Source organism: Chenopodium album, chromosome 3, assembly GCF_948465745.1.
Source record: "Chenopodium album chromosome 3, dcCheAlbu1.1, whole genome shotgun sequence".
NCBI classification, from domain to species: Eukaryota; Viridiplantae; Streptophyta; class Magnoliopsida; order Caryophyllales; family Amaranthaceae; genus Chenopodium; species Chenopodium album.
In genome coordinates this window covers 1,765,147-1,772,914 of record NC_137836.1, presented here as the reverse complement: position 1 = coordinate 1,772,914, position 7,768 = coordinate 1,765,147, and positions in this window count along the sequence as shown.

Genomic DNA, 7,768 nt, shown 5'->3' with positions numbered 1-7,768 from the left:
TTAAACTTTCTATGCTTTAAAAAAAAATAAACTTTCTAAAATTACTTAGTTCATTTAAACATTATTTAGAAAATATTACAATCAAAATACGGTTTTTTCAACTAATGCCTTTGAACTTTTCAAAAATTCACCAAATACCTTCAAGTTTTTCAAAATTCACCAAATGCCACTGACATTTGTTAATATTCACACCGTGACCTCTGGCGTTAAAGTTTCGTTAGCAATAAAATTTTATTTCACCAAATGCCCTATCTTTGTTAAATAATTACACAAAATACCCTTATTTTTTGGAAGTACAATGTCTAGTTTGAAATTTAAGGAAACTAGCAGTTAGTTTTGATTTTCAGCCTTTTTTTTTGCATAAATACTCGATACATAGCATATCTCTTATTTGTTTAACCACAAATTTTTAACACCATGAGTTATCAATCTAAATAATCCTCCTCAATGTATGAGTACTTTTGTGTAAGAGTTGCAAACATCCTCCATTCTTTTGAATAACCTTGTCCAACGGACTTAATATAGCAAACTCAAGCCCCTTTTATGCGGCTTGACAATTAGTTTATAGTTTTATACCCACCCTAGTTAGAGTGTTAAAAAATTGTAACAAAAAATACTCCCTTTGTGTTTTAATAAGTGTTAAACTTTTACCACATAGTTTTAGGCAATATAATTGACTTAAATAAAATAAGAGGCGAGTGGGGGGTAGTTGGAGTATTTAAAAATAATAAAAGAAATATAATGGAGTTAATATTTTTTTGAAAAGTAATGATTGTAAGAGAAAAAAATAATAAAAAAAGTAGTAGATTTGGGTGGCCTGGGGATCAAAGAGGAGAGAGATATTATATAAATATAGTTTTTTTTTGCCAAAAAGGAAGTATAACACTAATTAAAACACGATCACATTTAACACTTATTAAAATACGGAGGAAGTAGTGGAGTTAATAATATGTCATGAAATAACTGTGCGTGACATGAGATCCTCACAATAAAAGTAACTTATTATAAGGATCATCTTCACTACTTTGAACATATAAGGTTCTTCACAAAAAAAGTAAACACATAAATACGGAGTACCTTTTTTAACAAATTTTCCTTTTTATTTTATTTTATTTTTTACGGTTTTCAATTCTATTATTAAATATAGTGAGATAATCATAAATAGTGAAAATAATTGTGCGTGACACGAGATCTAACTTTATTGATATTATATATAAATGTTAAATCTTTAATGACTCTCCTAATTAAAGCATGCAATATTGGTTCTCTATCATGAGAATTTCCTTGTCCTTCATACAAAAGAGATCGACAAAGTCTACCTAACATGTATCTAAACCGAACTTGTCATCTAATAATAGTGATTATGATTTGAACGGAAACATTCTTGCAATCTACCTAATAATTCACATGAAGAGATTCACATAACCTACAATTTTGTCTTTATGTATTACAATGCTTGTGTGTAGTTTGTGTCATCTAAATATGTTTAGATAAGCTTTAAAATTTTTGTTATACCTACCTATATGGTTTTACATATACATCCAATCCTAATTATTAAGCTACATGTAATTTGGGCTCATGCTTAAGAAACTTAAATGTGAAATATTGTGAATATTATCCATGTTAATTATATTCAAAAAACATACTGTAGTAGTAGTGTGGTACTGTTTGTTATTAGGATGACTTTTTCAATCAATTGGTAAGGAAAACAATAAGCAAATGGAAACTCAAAATTGATCAATTGGTAACTCATCTCATATACTTTTGAATTTTGATTCAAATGATTAAAATTGACAATAAGGCGCTTTGGGTCTTAGGGCTGGCCCTATACATTTGTTTTTGGGCCTTAACACCAAAAATATGTGTTAATATCTTATTAATATCGTGTTATAATGTTAATATCTAACTAGTTTAGGTCATGTGTCATGCATGGTAATTATCAGTGTTATTATCAATTTACAACTATTTAATCAATGAAAAAATGTCAAAAATGAGTGTGAACTAAACTACCGAAACATTTAGAAATGAAACTAGTCATGAAAAAACCGATTAGCTAAATATGTACTTTAAAGTTAAGCATTTGAACATATAGTTATTTTATGTATTTCAGTGTGGCATTGTTAAAGTGTTATTTTTCTTTTTAACTGAATGAAATTTTTTAAAGTTTTGTACTAACTTTGCGAATAAATTTTCTTTGTACACACTATTAAAATCTCTACTATTTTAACTAAAATTGTGCAACCTAAAATATGATATTATTTCTTATTCAACTTTTCTTCGTCCTGGTATGAACTCTAATTAGATGTCAATATATTTTAAATTATATTTGAGTAATAATTTATATAATAAGTAATAGTTATCAATCAATAAATTATATAGTTTTTGATTGATGTTTTTACGTAAATATTGGTTATCAAGGTAATTCACTCAACAAAATAAGTTATAAAAATCTTATGTTGATAATCTACTGCATATATGATATTTTTCCTAAAGAAGTTATTGTATTTTATTCTTTCTAAAATTAAAGATCTAGATACTCCGTAATAATTATTTTCTTACAATTAAGGTCATTTACATTTTAGTCAATTTTTTTTTACCACATTAAACTTTACTTAAAAGAATATTTTCTCCAAGGTAATAAAACAATATATATATATATATATATATATATATATATATATATATATATATATATATATATATATATATATATATATATATATATTTAAAGACACTTCATACGATGACACGTGTCATTACTGTTGTATCTTTTAGTATACAGTTATTGATCGATGATTTTTGATTTTTTATTTTTGATTTATGCAATGCTAAATGCCTTAAATGTTGTACTCCCTCCACTTTTTCTACCTTCTCATATATGGTTCACGTAAAAATTTGACCATATTTTATAATTATTATAATAGGAAAAAAAAATTATCGTGTGGGAATGTGTGAAATATTGTTAGATTTGTTACAGTTTTTAATTGTACAATTTTATTTATACGAAATTAGAGATATTATTGGTCAAAGTTGCATGATCTCACAAAACATAAATGAAAAGATAAAAAGAACGGAGGGAGTACAACACTTCAAAGTACTAAAAAATTAGATTGAGAAGGCAGTGAAGGCAGACTGAAGAAGGAAAAAATTATTGAAAATAAAGTGGAGAACTAGAATTGCCATGTTGTAAAGAACACAATAACAACAAAACCACATCAATAAACCCAAGACAATACATCATGATTGGCTAATGTAAACAATACATTGCATCCCAAACAAAAATATGATGGGAGTGATGATCAAATAAGATTATAATATTAATGTCACATAATAATTGTGTACTTAAATAATATAAGGTGTTATGTATTAAGTACGATTAATTCAATAAGAAATGGGGACCTAGCTTAGTCATCCCTAGACAAATTAATATTTTATAATTCGTATTTACCAATTCAACTAAGAAAATCAGCATCAGCAGTTGGTCCATAGCTGCTTAATAATCAGCCTTGCTAGCAAAATAAATTATCACTTATTATGTCATCCCTGGATAAGCTCAATGACATCTTTTTATTGCATAAATATAGCACACTATATTAATTCTAAACTTTGACATAATTTTTTTTCGGCTTACTATTGTCTATAAAGGTTTTTACTCGGTATTAAAAAAATTAATTAAAAATTTCGGTTAATAAATAAACACATACAAACTCCTGATGAATCTTTTTGAATAAATACACTATTTAAAATTTATAATGTGTATGATAAAATCATGTTTCAATCCACATTATATCCCACCATCTCTAAAATATACAAACTCTTAAATAGACCCGGTTCACACTAATTTATTGTGGACCACTTATAATGGAGATACTATGGTCGTTTTATTAATTTAAAAAAAAAGTCACTATGTTAAAATAATGGTCATTATGTTAAAATAAAAGTGATTGTTTTTATAAAGGTCATAAGAGATAAAAAATTTTAAATGAAAATTTTAAAATACTGGTCAATATGAATAATATAGGTCACTAGGTTAAAATTAGGATCATAACATCATACTTCAGGTTTGCAACAATATTAAAAATCACACAAATTTTATTAAAGGTTACTATGTTAAAATTAAGGTCACTATATTTAATATTAGGGTCACTATGTTCAATACAAAACCAGTTGCGCACATGTAGAACTTCGGGTCCACAATAATATTATTGTGAACCAGGTTCATACAAGTTTTTCTGTAATTCTTAAATGGACCTGGTTCACACTAATTTATTGTGGACCACTAACATTAGAGAAAGTATGATTGTTTTATTAATAAAAAAAAAAGTCACTATAATTAAAAAAAAGTTCACTATATTGAAATAAAAATCATTTTGGTAATATATAGGCCTAAGTGGTTATTTTTGTAATGAAATATTTTATATACTGATCAATATGAATAATAAAGGTCACTATGTTAAAATTAGGGTAATAGCGTCGTATTTCAAGTTCACAATATTATTAAACGTTGTAGTAGTTTTAATAAAGGTTACTAGGTTAAAAATAAGGTTACTATGTTAAAAATAATGGTCACTGTGTTCAATATAATGTCAGTTGCGTGTGTATAGACCTCGGGTCCACAATAATGTGGACCAGGTCCACGCAAGTCTTTTTGCTCTAAAATATAGTTCCAAATCTTTTAAACATCGGAGTAATTTATTTTTGTGAGATAATTACTGTTAAAGTGGAAGTATCACTTTTCTAAAATCAAACACCAAATCATTTTTATTTTATTTATTTAATTAAAAAAAAGGTTTTCAGGTTAAAAAATAAGATAGACATTATGTGTGCAATCTTTTATGCCTCACACAACTAATACAATGGGAGTATGGGACCTACATATTTTCTTGTTTGAAGAACCTATCTATTTTCAATTATGTATTTATATATTCCTATTTTTAGTCAAAGTGGCTAACAATTTGGCTTTTATTATTAATGATTTTGAATACAATACTCCACTAACAAAAGGGATTTTGTATTATTTTTTTCTTTTTAATTAGGGAATAATCATAATTAACTTGCATCCTCACTTATATATACATACAAATAATAAAAATCAATTCTTCGAAGAAAATTAATCAAGCTGAGGAAGGAATGCAGAATACCATTATGGTGCTCAATTCAGTCAATTGCACCTATCTCTTTCAAGTATGCTAAGATGCATTAAGCCAAAAAAAGTGGATCACACTTCACATTTCACTTTTATTTTGTACTTTTATCTTGGTTTATTTTCTTCATTCTTTGCTTATATGAGTGCATTGCTCATGATAATAGTTGTTTAGTACAACATACACCCTCCATTATTTCCCATCCTTTTTAACTACTATGCATACATATTAGGATTTTTTAGATTTTAACACCTCACAAAAACCCAAAAATAGTTTTTAACACCTCCATAAATATATATATATATATATATATATATATATATATATATATATATATATATATATATATATATATATATATATATATATATATATATATATATATATATATATATATATATATATATATATATTTTAACACCACACAATTTTCCAAAAAATGGGTATTACCACCACTTAACTGATTCTGTTTAGAAATCCGTTAAGTGGGCCCATAAAGCCATGTGTCGTTTTATTATTGGCCAAAAAATTAAAAAAATTAAAAAATAAAAAATAAATAAATAACCTAAAACTACCCCAGCCACCCCAGCCCCACCACCGCTCTCCCCCCAACCCACCACTGCCCTCCCCAAAGCCACCATCGACAACGCGTCTCCTCCCCCTCCCTCTCTCAACCCACCAGAACGCCCCCTTCCCTCCCCCGCACCCGCAATCGACCCAAAAACCACCAAACCAGCAACCGCAAACGACTACGAATCTGTTAAGGTCACTCAGCCCTAAAACCGACCGATTTCGGCCATTTGTGGCCGGATCTGTGGCCGTTTTGGGGAAAGAGGGTTTTGGGTTTTGTGGTTTTTGGGGGCGAAGCGGTTGCGGGAAAGGGAGGGGGGGGGCTTCAGGTGGCTTAGGGGTGCGACGACGTCTTCGGTGGTAGGTTATGGGAGGTCAGTGGTGGGTCGGGGGAAGGGCGGTGGTGGCACTGAGGTGGTGGATGTGAGGTTTTTATTTTTTTAAAAAAATCTTTTTTTTAAACAAATAAAAAGGTGACATGTGTCATCGTGGATCACACTTAACGGAATTCCTAAACGGAATCCGTTAAGTGGTGGTAATACACATTTTTTGTAACTTTATCTGGTGTTAAAATCTTTTTTTTTTTTTTTTTATGGGAATGTTAAAAACAATTTTCGGGATTTTATGAGATGTTAAAATCTAAAATATCCTACATATTATTAAATTGTCAAGTTTAAATATCGATAATTTAATTGATTATAGCTCTATTCTTTTGTACTTAATTACAAAATGCATCTGATATGATTTAAAATGAAAGAAACTATCGATTGGAAACTATTGAATTCAATTGATGGGGAATTGAAATTTGAGTCCGAAAGAATAAGGTTTAATATAATACTCTTGCTTGTCTTCTCACGTATATATGTTTACAACAATTTAATCTACAAAGTAATCATCATATTGTCATATCCCTTGGCGTTGATGTACGTAGTACTTGTAAATGTTTTTTTTTTTTTTTTTTGGTTCGATCAACTTTGTTGTGTTGTGTTTTTATATTCACTTTATTCTATTTTTTGCATACTTGTTATCATCTTATATATTCTTATATTCCTCTTCCTCAATAATTTACATTTGTTACACACCTATTTCTTACACACCCATTTCAATTTCACTACTCCATATTATTTATTTAATCTTATTAAGATATTTCTTACTTTCGCTTATCTTAATTTCTAACTTTTCAAGTATTCCAACTAATGAGAATTTAGTAAGAATACTTAAATATTCACACAACATAAAGTACATCAAAAATTAAATTAATGCATGTTTTTTTTTTCATACAATCCCATGCATGTATACTCTTATACAGAGTAACATATAAAGCTAAACTTTTAGCCAGGTCACGAGGCATCGACACTTGGCGTTTCAACTTTTCGCCAAGTGTCGCGCCACGTTGGATAGATTTAAATAGACGATTAAAAAGTTAATTTAAAATTCTATTTGGATATAATTTTAGGATAAAATTGTTAGTTTAGAGTTTTATTCTCAATAAAATACCAATATTTCAAAGGTACAAATTGAATTATAATTTTGTTAAATTTTTTTTGCTAAAATATAGCAAATTGTCATAAAAGCACATCAATTCCTAACTAATTTTGTATCAATGATATGTTTAAAAATTTGACACATAGATTAAAATTTTATCTTCACAAAACTAGTATATATATTTATTTATAAATTCATATAAATCAAAATATACACATCCTTATACAGTCATACAGCCTTGCAGTTGTTAGGGAAGCCCCATCTTTATTAGGTACGTGTTCCCAACTGCATTACGTAGATCACTTATAGTAGGTTTATGTTATCGGTTATTTCCTTTGTCCCAAAATCTCGTAAGTTGAAATTTCATTATCAAATCCAATTCAATTTTATACTTATATATATTACATTGTCATTTATTGTTCGATCGAGTAATACTCCCTGTAATTAGAGGAAGATCACCAAGACACCAACGTCCTGCCCTTAAGATTAGGACTACCAAACATTAATACCCTTGGCTCAAATAATGTTTTATACACTTTTTTTTTATTATTATTTTATAAAATACTCCG